We start from the raw sequence: 12,401 nt of genomic DNA, 5'->3' as shown, positions 1-12,401 counted from the left end.
ATATTTTCTGACAGGTATATTAGCTAACTTATGAAGGTGTATTCACACGTTGCTATCAGAGTAGATTTCATTGAACTTGGTTCGGCCAGAAATTTTTTATTTTTTAAAAATTTATTTATTTTTAATTGGAGGATAATTGCTTTATCACATTTGTTGGCTTCTGCAATACATCAAAATGAAACAGCCATAGGTAAATATATGTCCCCTCCCTCTGCAACCTCCCTCCCACCACCCACCCCCATCCTACCTGTCTAGGTTGTCTCAAAGCATTGGATTTGAGCTCCCTGTGACATACAGCAAAGTATCACTGGCTATCTGTGTTACACATGTTAATGTGTATGTTTCAATGCTACTATCTCAATTTGTCCCACCCTCTCCTTCCTAACTAAAAAGCCTGTTAATGAAAGTGCAAGAGGAGAGTGAAAAAGTTGGCTTAAAGCTCAACATTGAGAAAATGAAGATCATGGCACCTGGTCCCATCATTTCATGGGAAATAGATGGGGAAACAGTGGAAACAGTGTCAGACTTTATTTTTCTGGGCTCCAAAATCACTGCAGATGGTGACTGCAGCCATGAAATTAAAAGACGCTTACTCCTTGGAAGGAAAGTTATGACCAATCTAGATAGCATATTGAAAAGCAGAGACATGACTTTGCCAACAAAGGTCTGTCTAGTCAAGGCTATGGTTTTTCCAGTGGTCATGTATGGATGTGAGAGTTGGACTGTGAAGAAAGCTGAGCTCCAAAGAATTGATGTTTTTGAACTGTGGTGTTGGAGAAGACTCTTGAGAGTCCCTTGGACTGCAAGGAGATCCAACCAGTCCATCCTAAAGGAGATCAGTCCTGGGTGTTCTTTGGAAGGACTGATACTAAAGCTGAAACTCCAGTACTTTGGCCACCTCATGTGAAGAGTTGACTCATTGGAAAAGACTCTGATGCTGGGAGGGATTGGGGGCAGGAGAAGGGGATGACAGAGGATGAGATGGCTGGATGGCATGACTGACTCAATGGACATGAATTTGAGTGAACTCCGGGAGCTGTTGATGGACAGGGAGGCCTGGCGTGCTGTGATTCACGGGGTCGCAAAGAGTCAGACACAACTGAGCAACTGAACTGAACTGAACTCTTTCCTCTCCTTGGGCTGTGTCCACAAATCTGTTCTTTATCTCTGCATCTCCATTGCTGCCCTGCAAATAAATTCATCAATACCATCTTTCTAGATTCAGTGTATATGAGTTAATATGTGATATTTGTTTTTCTCCATCTGCCTTACTTCACTCTGTGTAAGTGTGCACTCTAGGCTCATCCACTTCATTAAAACTGAGTAAAACATGTTTCCTTGTATGACTAATATTAAATTGTGTGTATGCACCACAAATTCTTTATCCATTCATCTGTAGATGGACATCTAGGTTGCTTCCATGTCCTGGCTACTGTGAATAGTGCCGCAATGAACACTGGGATATACGTGTCTTATTCAATTATGATTTCCTCAGGGTACAACCAGAATTTTATTAAGATTTTATTTTTATATTGTGGCAAAGAATCAATACTTGCTTCTCTCCTCCAATTTTCTACCTGAGCTAATAAGAAAGGGGAAATATATATGTATGTATATATACATACATATATATTATACAGATAATATCAGTTCAGTTCAGTTCAGTCACTCAGTCATGTCTGACTCTTTGCAACCCCATGAATCACAGCATACCAGGCCTCCCTGTCCATTACCAACTCCCGGAATTCACTCAAATTCATGTCCGTCGAGTCAGTGATGCCCTCCAGCCATCTCATCCATTGTCGTCCCCTTCTCCTCCTGCCCGCAATCCCTCCCAGCATCAGAGTCTTTTCCAATGAGTCAACTCTTCGCATGAGGTGGCCAAAGTATTGGAGTTTCAGCTTCAGCATCAGTCCTTTCAATGAACACCCAGGACTGATCTCCTTTAGGATGGACTGGTTGGATCTCCTTGCAGTCCAAGGGACTCTCAAGAGTCTTCTCCAGCACCACAGTTCAAAAGCATCAATTCTTTAGCACTCAGCTTTCTTTGCAGTCCAACTCTCACATCCATACAGGACCACAGGAAAAACCATAGCCTTGACTAGATGGACCTTTGTTGGCAAAGTAATGTCTTTGCTTTTGAATATGCTATCTAGGTTGGTCATAACTTTCCTTCCAAGGAGAAAACGTCTTTTAATTTCATGGCTGCAATCACCATCTGTAGTGATTTTGTAGCCCAAAAAATAAAGTCTGACTCTGTTTCCCCATCTATTTCCCATGAAGTGACGGGACCAGATGCCATGATCTTCGTTTTCTGAATGTTGAGCTTTAAGCCAACTATTTCACTGTCCTTTTTCACTTCCATCAAGAGGCTTTTTAGTTCCTCTTCATTTTCTGTCATAAGGGTGGTGTCATCTGCATATCTGAGCATATATACACACATATATGTGTGTATGGGGCTTCCCAGATGGCACTAGTCGTAAAGAATCTTCCTGTCAATGAAGGAGATGGAAAACACTCAGGTTTGCTCCCTGTGTCAGGAAAATCTCCTTGAGCAGGAAAAGGCACCCCACTCCAGTATTCTCGCCTTAAAAATTTCATGGACAGAGGAGCCAGCCATGCTACAGTCCATGAGTCCCAAAGAGTCTGACACAACTGAGTGACTGAGCACAGTGTGTGTGTGTGTGTGTGTGTGTGTGTGTGAAACCAAGACAGTATTATTCTCCTAGAAACAGACTGTGCAGACATCAAGTTCTGTGATCTTTAGTATAATGTCACCAAACCTTTAGATGAGCTGGGAAAGAAGGGGAACAACCACTCCACGGTATGTTCCAGTACTAGGGAAAATATTCTTCTCTTATCATCAATTTAAAGAGTGCTGAGACTGAGAAACAAATAATACTTATCTTTGAGATGCGTTCTTACTTAAAATATCAGTTCATAAAGTAATTAGTGATTCTGCTCTCTCTGTATTGAGAAAGCTAACCTAGAACTGAAGGATACTCATTCACCATTTCTCATCAGACAGGATGATGACATTAGGATATTAGGGAGAAAAAATATTAATTAGTGCTCACTTGAGCTGAAGTTTAGGGCACTTATAGAAAGTGGAAGGTGCTGGAAATTGTTAGGAGTAAGATCTCTTCCTATGAAAGATACAATCTTCCTTAAGATGTAATTGAAGTCTGGTCCCTCTTCCTTGTGGGAGGGCATGAGGATGTGACACAGAAAGGCTTAAGAAAGTATTTATTCGGTCCAAAGCCCCACACCCCAAGGCAGGCTAGGCAGCAAAAAATAGGAAGGAGCAAACTAGTTAGTAAGACCATCCTATGGGTGAGCAAAGGTGATGCCTTGGAAAAAGAGGAGAGTTAGAAAGAGCAACAGACATCTAGGTTGCACTTCCATTCAATTGAAATCTGTATTATTTGTATTAAAAACAGCTATGAGCGATAAAACTTAGAGAGTTCCTCGCTATTCTCAGCTATTCCTCATCTGCAAAAACATCCAAATCAAAACAAGTGAAACACCCTTGAAAAGTAGCTCAACACTCTTCTTAGAATTCCTTTCTCAGTATGTACTTTGAGAAATCTGCAGGTATCCAATTGAATAAATCTGAGTTAAAGTCCTTGATAGAGAATAAAGAACAGAGGTGTCCTTTTCAAGTCACTTTTATGACTAGCCCCAAACCTTGACTACAAGCTCAGAGTTCATACCAATGATTAACCCAGGAACAAAACTCCTCTACAATATTAATTGATCTAATAAAATATTCTTCCTAAGGCTACTTTTCACACATTCATTTTATTATCAAGTAGGCAACCAGTCATAGGAGTTATAATTCTTCTTTTTTTTTTAATCCATATTCTGGGATGAAGTAATAGATAGCATGATGAGCTAGCCCTTTATAACATTGCTGCAGAGAAGCTAAAAAAAATTAAGTTATAACATATCACAGAGGGTATCAAGGTGAGATCCGAATTCATAGAGTTGTGCATATTTTCAGAGGGCTATAGTCTGTCTGTCTGTATCTTTCCTTCTGCATTTGGCTTCTCCTAGGCTTTTCTATCCTTTATTATAGACGTCTGATTTAAGCACATTTTTTTAAAACTGTTGAAATATAAAGGAGCTCCATTTTAAACCACAAAGGACTGGCCAAACCTAGTAGTAAACATAAGACATTAGGCAAATGATAATAACTACTACACTAGAAAATTAATGTTTATAGATTTATATCATTTATTAATGGCTTTCCAGGTTGCTCAGTGGTAAACAATCTGCCTGTCACTGCAGGAGACACAGGTTCAATCCCTGGGTTGGGAAGATCCCCTGGAGAAGAAAATGCCAACCCACTCTAGTACTCTGGCCTGGGAAATCCCATGGACAGAGGATCCTGGGGGGCTACAATCCATGGGTTCGCAAAAGAGTTGGACATGAATTAACAACTAAACACCAATCATTTCTTACAATGTGGGTTCAAGTTAGCTTGATCATTTTCTCTGCTCTATGGCACTTTCATGGCTGTCTCAGAAATTTAAAGCTGTGGTATATTTAGTGCGTGCTATGCAAGTCTTCTAAGTTTTAGAGAATGAGGCTCTATCTGGAGAAAACACAGAGAGACTTTGTTTTCTTTCTCATTACAGAGTCCACAATGCCCTGAGGCAAAGCTCAGAGCACACACTTTCCAGTTTGTTTTCCAAACTCCACCATCCCCTGCAATGAATGAAAGGGATTTGCAATTAATTAGCTTTGGCAAGCCCGTGGCAATGCTATTTTGAAATTACATTTTCTAATAAACTCCTAAAGAATGGTTTGCTGACCTGCCTCTAAGCAAAGGTCTGGATATTGCTCTTTAAATAAAGAGATAGTCCCTCTGTCCATCTTTAGAATCTTTGTCACTGATCTCCCTGTGGTAATGACTCAACTTTTATTTTAAGTAAAGAATCGAAATAAATGAAATCTGTTACTTTGGGGGTGTGAGCCTTTTTCTGAAAATTCAGGTTTGTTCTAAAACCTAGCATGTTCAGTCACTAAGTCATGTCTGACTCTGCAATCCCATGGACTGCAGCATGCCAGGCTTTGCTGTCCTCTGTCTCCTAGAATTTGCTCATGTCGAACATAGCATATGTCTGAATAAAAGTAAAAGTAAAAACTATTTAGTCATCTGCTCTGTGATACTGAAGATCCATAAGGACAGTGATTAAGTTCCATGAACCATTTGGCTCTTCTTTGTCATAGATCAGCATCACTTTTTTCTCCAAAAAAGCTTAATTTATTTTGACTACAGGAGAAATAGTCAAATTTACTCTGACTAGAGATCATTTTTTTGGATGGAAGGAAAGTAAATTCTCATGGATCCGCCACAAATACCTCTTTAATTCTATTTATGCCTCTGTTATTTTCTATATTGATTTTTCAAACCATGCACAAAATCTTGGAACCCTACTCTACCTTCAAAAACACACAATTTTCTCTCTCCATTGTCATTACCCATGTAGTTTTATTAGCTTCTCATCCAGTTATTAAAGTATTCTCTTTAAATTCTCTTACCCAACCATCATATAATTTATGAAAAAAGAAAATATTATTCCATCTTGAAACTCCAAACAGGTAGAGTTTGAAGTGTTGAGTGTCATACATTTAACAAAATCATCATTTTATTGTTGTCCCTCTGCTCATCATTAGTTGTATGAGAATACTCAAAAATGCATTCCTAATGCAGAGGTCTATTACTTATCATTTTAGAAAAACAACAGTGGAACCAAAATAAACTAGCTTCACCAATTCAATTTTAACCTGGTGGGGTGTGAGTGCAGACTGAATGTCATCTAAAAACTATTTTCCAAGAAGTGTTGCCTAAACGATTCAACAGAACAAGCACGTCAGCTAAGTCTTAGGAGTTGCTAATCAAGGAGAAAAAATTGAATGGATTTCCAAATTTCTTGGTCATAAGACTTCTAGAGAAGAGAGCTTTTTCATAAGGCATGAAGGAGAGCATTAAATGATCACAAAAATGTTTACCTTTCTAATCCCACTTATTCTCAGGCTCTTTGGTTTCAGCTGTGCTTGATAATCTGGTGAATCATAGGGAAATGGATTCATTGGGCCTCCAGGAGAGCTTATTTCCCTTCTCATCCCACGTGTGGCTGCATTTCTAGGGCAGACAGAAGATGACACTTCCAGGTGCTCTCTCGAGGATACTTGAGGAATAACTGACCCTGTGAAACTAGCAGAAGTTTCATCAGAATTGGTGTTTCATTTTCTTCTCTTCCAAAATTATTATTTCCTATCTTATCTGCTTCCCTTAGAAAAATGTATCTATGCCATGGCTAGAAATTTATGTAGGCAGAAAGATAAGGAGTAAAAAAGAAAGAAAGAAAAAAATCAAGACTGTCAAATATTCAATTTGACACTTTGCCGATAGACAACTCTGTTCTCCAGAATCGAGAAACAAATTCATTTTGCCAAGTTTAACAAAGATGTTACAGTCAGAATCCAATATTGGCAGTTAGGTCGTTATGACTTCGGTTGTTTTAAAACATCCTTAAATAGGATATTCCAGTTCCAATGACTGGAAACCAATGACTCTGTTGAATTTTTTCATGCTTTCTAGATGGAGACAGAGAAGGCAATGGCACCCCACTCCAGTACTCTTGCCTGGAAAATCCCATGGGTGGAGGAGCCTGGTGGGCTGCAGTCCATGGGGTCGTGAAGAGTCGGACAGGACTGAATGACTTCACTTTCACTTTTCACTTTCATGCATTGGAGAAGGAAATGGCAACCCACTCCAGTGTTCTTGCTTGGAGAATCCCAGGGATGGCAGAGCCTGGTGGGCTGCCATCTATGGGGTTGCACAGAGTCAGACATGACTGAAGTGACTTAGCAGCAGCAGCAGCAGCAGATGGAGAAGCCTGCCCCATCCACTCCGTCCTCCAAAAATGCTCATAGTGAAGGTTTCTCTGTGACTTAAAAGATGGATGAATAATGACGCTGTTATCAAAAGATCATCCATGCTTATAATATCATTGTACTAGTTATCTAAATTATTTCCTCAGACACTGCCCAGTATTAAGTACAAACTACAATTTTGGTCACTACTTTCTGGGTGTCTCCCAGAAAATGACTTCGGAACCTTGAACTGAGGTCTAATTTATTTACTATTATAGTAAAAAATAACTACCATTTATTAAACAGTGATATTAAACAGTGAAATTCTCCAGGCATTGTTTCCAGTGTTTTATCCTATTTAACAATCAAAATAGCTATATGAGTTTAATATAATGATGCCCATTTTTCAGAAGAGAAAACTGAGGCATGTTGAACTCAATTACCTTTCTCAAAGTCCCAAAGCACAGGAGGGATTTTAATGGAAAACTGTCTGATCCCAACTCCTGTCTTTTTAAACTGTGCTTTACCCTTCTTTCTCTTCTATTTGGTTTCAAGATGACTGTTCCAGTTTGCCAAAATTGCTAGGTTATGTAAATCTTGATAAATTCAACAAGCTTTTTTGAGACCAAATAAACATCAGTATGTTTGGTCCAGATAAAATAAATAGAAATGAAGAGTCTGTACCAAAGAGATTAAGGGAGTTTGGCTTTTGGAGAGCATGATTGGATCTTTCTAAATATAAAAATTAATTATAAATGAAAGACAGTTTTATATAGTAAATTTGTGCATTCTTTCAAATCCTCATTTAATCAAGTTTGATATCAAATTTCTAAAGCTAAGCAATGGCTCTTTTAACTCTAGTTCAGTACAGTTCAGTCACTCAGTCATGTCCAACTCTTTGCGACCCCATGGATTGCAGCATGCCAGGCTTCCCTGTCCATCACCATCTCCCAGAGCTTGCTCAAACTCATGTCTACTGAGTCAGTGATACCATCCAACCATCTCATCCTCTGTCGCCCTCTTCTCCTGCCTTCAATCTTTCCCAGCATCAGGGTCTTTTCAAATGAATCAGTTCTTTGCACCAGGTGGCCAAAATATTGGAACTTCAGCTTCAGCATCAGTCCTTTCAATGAATATTCGGGACTGATTTCCCTTAGGATTGACTGGTTTGTTAACTCTAGACACAGTTCAAAAATATCTAACATGTATGTGGTTTCCCTGAATAAGATATTTTTTAAATTGATTTAAGAAGGTGAGAACTCATTGCTTTGAAACAACCTTCTAAATTTGATAACCTTTGAAGTAAATATCTCCATCTTTTTTATCTTAAATATCTTTGCACATCACTTTTACAAAGTCACCAAAACATTGCCTACAGTGTGTTTACTTATTTATGGCCAGACTCACTGCATGAGGAATCTTAGTTCCCCGATGAGGGATTGAACCCCCACCCCCTGTGATGGAAGCATGGCATCTTAACCACTGGACCACCCAGGAAGTGCCAATAATTCCATCTCCTTAATGACATTAACATTTCATAAAACCTTAGGAAATGATTGTGATTAATTTCATTAATCAGTTGCAATAATTTAATTTTAAAAAGGTGACTTAGGTTTGCATCAGATGTTTGGAATTCTTCTTTTTATTCTCAGTTTTGAAATTTGTTAGAGGTACTAGAAATAGAAGGGTCTCAATCTCTGTAGCTCAGGAGCTAATTTTCAGAGACTGTGAAACGTCCCTTGGTGGATGGACATAGGAGATGCCACAGTTTGTTCTTTTTTTTTTAATAAATAAACATTTCTCATAGAAAACCGCAGTATACTTCTTTAATAGAATTGCAAGAAATACTGATTTCTTTAGAATATTAGTGGTTAGCTAAACCCTAACTTCTTTCCACTATGACACATTATCTTCGAGAAAAGGAGTAGTAACAGAGATGGGCCAAATACTAAAATATTCAATGTAATCTGCTTACAAAAACATATTTCTAAAGAACGCTGTACCTCTTTCTAATTTCTTAGACTACATAGGAAATAAATGATTCTAAAATGTGTATGTTTGTTCACGTCAGTTAATACGCTGTGGGCTATTAACATCAAGCACATGTGCCTGGCACATCATTATTTTTAAAGCGCTTTTACATGACACAAATAACAACAACAAAACCCAAACTGCACAAACTGCAAAGAACACTTAATTGTCCCCACTTAGGGGCTGAGAATCCTGTCTTAAATATCTTACATGACTATCTTAAGAACTGTAAGTTAGGAAGTATCAGACCAAGGATGGAAATCAAATTATTTTAATTTCTGGTGCAGAAATCTTTCCTCCACATATTATTGATTTCCTGAAAGCCTGCTGAAATTGGTAGCTCTTTTGTCCCTCCTCAAAATGGCCTTACTGAAGCTATGATGTTAGAGGACATGCACACTTTCCCATAATATTCCTGCTCCTCCCATGGGGAACAAGTTGTCAGTTACTTTTCATCTTTTTGCTACTCTGCCTTTTTATAGCAGCTCCCATAATTCCTCCTTTTAAATTCCTGCTACCAATTTGCTGTTGGCTCGAAATCCAATCATTAAGTGTTTAAAATAGGAATCTGCTGGCTATGAGAGACCATTTAAAAGTAAAGCGTATGAGCTTGCATTTTACAGGAGATATCTGGTTGCTTTCAATAACTTTTTTCTGACTGAAAAGTAACCCATGCTCACTAGTTTAAAAATAAAATGTAGAAAGATCTAAATAGGAAGAATAAATATGTCATATTTAATCTCAACAGCCAGATAACTCAATATTTTAGCATACTTTCCACTCTGCATATTTTAATATTATTACTATTAGTGTGATTATCATTAATGTCTTTATTATATATAAAGAGAACATCTTATATCCTGCTTTTTTCATTTAGAATTTAAATTGAAATATTTTCTCATGTCAATAAAAATTTTTCAAACACATTAATTTTGATTTCCACATGAACTTCATGACTTGAATATGTCACAGTTTACATACTTTTTTCCTTGGTTCAAGGAACATAATGTTGCTATTGCTTTCATTTTTTGGATCTAATGCTATAAAAATCATTTTTGTCCAATTAAAATAGATTTCTATCTGTGAATTCATGGTGTAAGTTTATGAACAATTTAGGCAATAGTTACAAAAGTCAAATTCTTTCTTTAGCAGTTAAATAAATTTATACTCCCACAAAAAATTAAATACACTTTAATTATTCTTCATTTTTACTCTAGTTCTGATAATGAATTTGTTGTTGTTCCTTGCAGGTTTACAGGGTGGGTTCCAAATGTCTGAGGTTGAAATCAGAGGTCTCTGAAAAGTGAGCCCGGCTTCCCAGGTGGCTCAGTGGTAAAGAATCTGCCTGCAATGCAGAAGATTCGAGCTCAATCCCTGGATCAAGACGATCCCCTGGAGAAGGAAATGGCAACCCACTCCAGTATTCTTGCCTGAGAAATCTCACGGACAGAGGAGCCTGGAAGACTACAGTCCACACACACACACACAGAAGTCGCTCAGTCGTGTCTGACTCTTTGCGACCCCATGGATTGTAGCCCACCAGGCTCCTCGGTCCATGGGATTTTCCAGGCATGAATACTGGAGTGGGTTGCCATTTAGGTCACAAAAGAGTAGGAAATGATTTATCCACTGAATAACAAAACAACAACAAAAGCGAGCTGTTTCTATAATCAAGAATGCAAGGTTTCTATTACACAGCTAGAGATTTTCATTATCCTTGAAATTCAATTTTATCATTAATAATTAGAAGTGATATTATTCATTCACACAAACACACAAAAGGCCCTGTGCTTTGAGCTGCCTTCACAGCCTTTTGGGTCTGGCACACACACAACCATCTGCATACTTTACCGCTCCCCTCTTCAGATCTGTACTTCATCCCAAAACAACTGTCTGAAATTAAATTACAATCTGTAGCTGTGCCATAGCGTAAAGTTAATTAGTCCATATTGTTAGTGAATCTGTTACAAGAAAAAAGAAGGCAATCATAAAGCAAAATTTAAAAACCACGCACATCTCCCAAACTATATATTAGGATTCATCCTAGCCTGTTTAGGCTGCTGTAACAAAATATTAGACTGGCCAAAAAGTCTGTTCGATTAGGGAATATATTGTTCAATGAAATTCTTGGCGAATATGAAAATAGGTCCTTTTTCCCCCCACTTGAAACCGAATGAACTTTTTGGCCAACCCAATACCATGGACTGGGACAGCGTAGCTTATAAACAGCCAAAATGTATTTCTCACAGTTCTGAAAGCTGGAAATCCAAGATCAAGGTTCAAGAATGACTGGGTTCTGGCAACGGTTCTTTTCCAGGCAATATCCGGCAGGGCTGGGGCAGTGCTGATCCCTGGCCTGTTAGGAACCAGGCCACACAGCAGGAGGTGAGTGGCACAAGCTAGTGAGGTTCATCAGCCACTCCCAGTTGCTCCCCATTGCCCCCCCCCTCCCCCCGTCACTCTCATTACTGCCTGAAACATCCCCCCCACCAAACCATCCCCCATCCCTGCCTCCCATTTATGGAAGGATTGTCTTCCACAAAACAAGTCCTGCCGGGGTCCAGCCCCGGTGGATCCAGGGAATTCGAAGCGGGGACTGCGTCGGCGAGGATCAGGAAACAATTGCTTAATTAAACGTTAATTAAGGATATAAAGAGTAATAGAATAAGCATAGCTCAGTGAGGAAATTCAGTGGAGAAAAGAGGCTGAAATAAGGATAGCTCAGAGAGGAAATTCAGTGGAGAAAAGAGGCTGAATAATTCAGCCAGAAGGTGAGAGAAAGAACGACCTGGAGAGACCAAGCTTCAGTGAACAAGGCCTGCACTTTATTTTCCAAAGTAGTCTTTATACCTTAAGTTATGCATAGAGGATAATGGGGGAAGGGGTAGAGTCATGCACTAAGCCAGGCTTTCTTCCTGCAAACATATCATATGCAAAAGTTTAGGTGATTTGCATCATCTTCTGGCCTGGAGGCCTGTTAACATTTTAAGACCCTTTCTTCAGAAAACTTATTTTTTTCTAGAGGTGATTAGTCAGGTGCCACCCTCCAAAAGCATTAAAGTTGCATTCCTATAGGGCAAAGGTGTGGTGGGCTACAACAAGAAAAAGAATTAACTCAAGTGTCCAAGGTTACAAACATTAAAGGTACTACTTACACCAATTATATTAATCAATACACTGCCAGGGACACAGCAGGTAAGGGATATGGAGACTTAGCAGCAAACGTTGGCCCAACAAGTGAAAAACCCTTCACCAATACAATTTCTAATCAATCTTTAACTGCTCAAAAGAATCTGCATTCAGACAGTTTAGAACATCTCATGCCTCTCACAGTTGGGAGGCTCTGAACAATCACATGTGGCCGGAAAAACCTATTCAGGCAGGCTAGAGGACTTGCAAAGGAGTTTGTAGGTTGAAACACTGTCACACCCAGGAATTATTAACTGGAGCTGTAAGTTAACTCTTTTTTCAGAGATAGGTAGTAG

The sequence above is a fragment of the Bos indicus genome, chromosome 4 (assembly GCF_029378745.1).
Source record: "Bos indicus isolate NIAB-ARS_2022 breed Sahiwal x Tharparkar chromosome 4, NIAB-ARS_B.indTharparkar_mat_pri_1.0, whole genome shotgun sequence".
NCBI classification, from domain to species: domain Eukaryota; kingdom Metazoa; phylum Chordata; class Mammalia; order Artiodactyla; family Bovidae; genus Bos; species Bos indicus.
The sequence above is the reverse complement of the archived record's forward strand: the minus strand, read 5'-3'. Positions refer to the sequence as shown.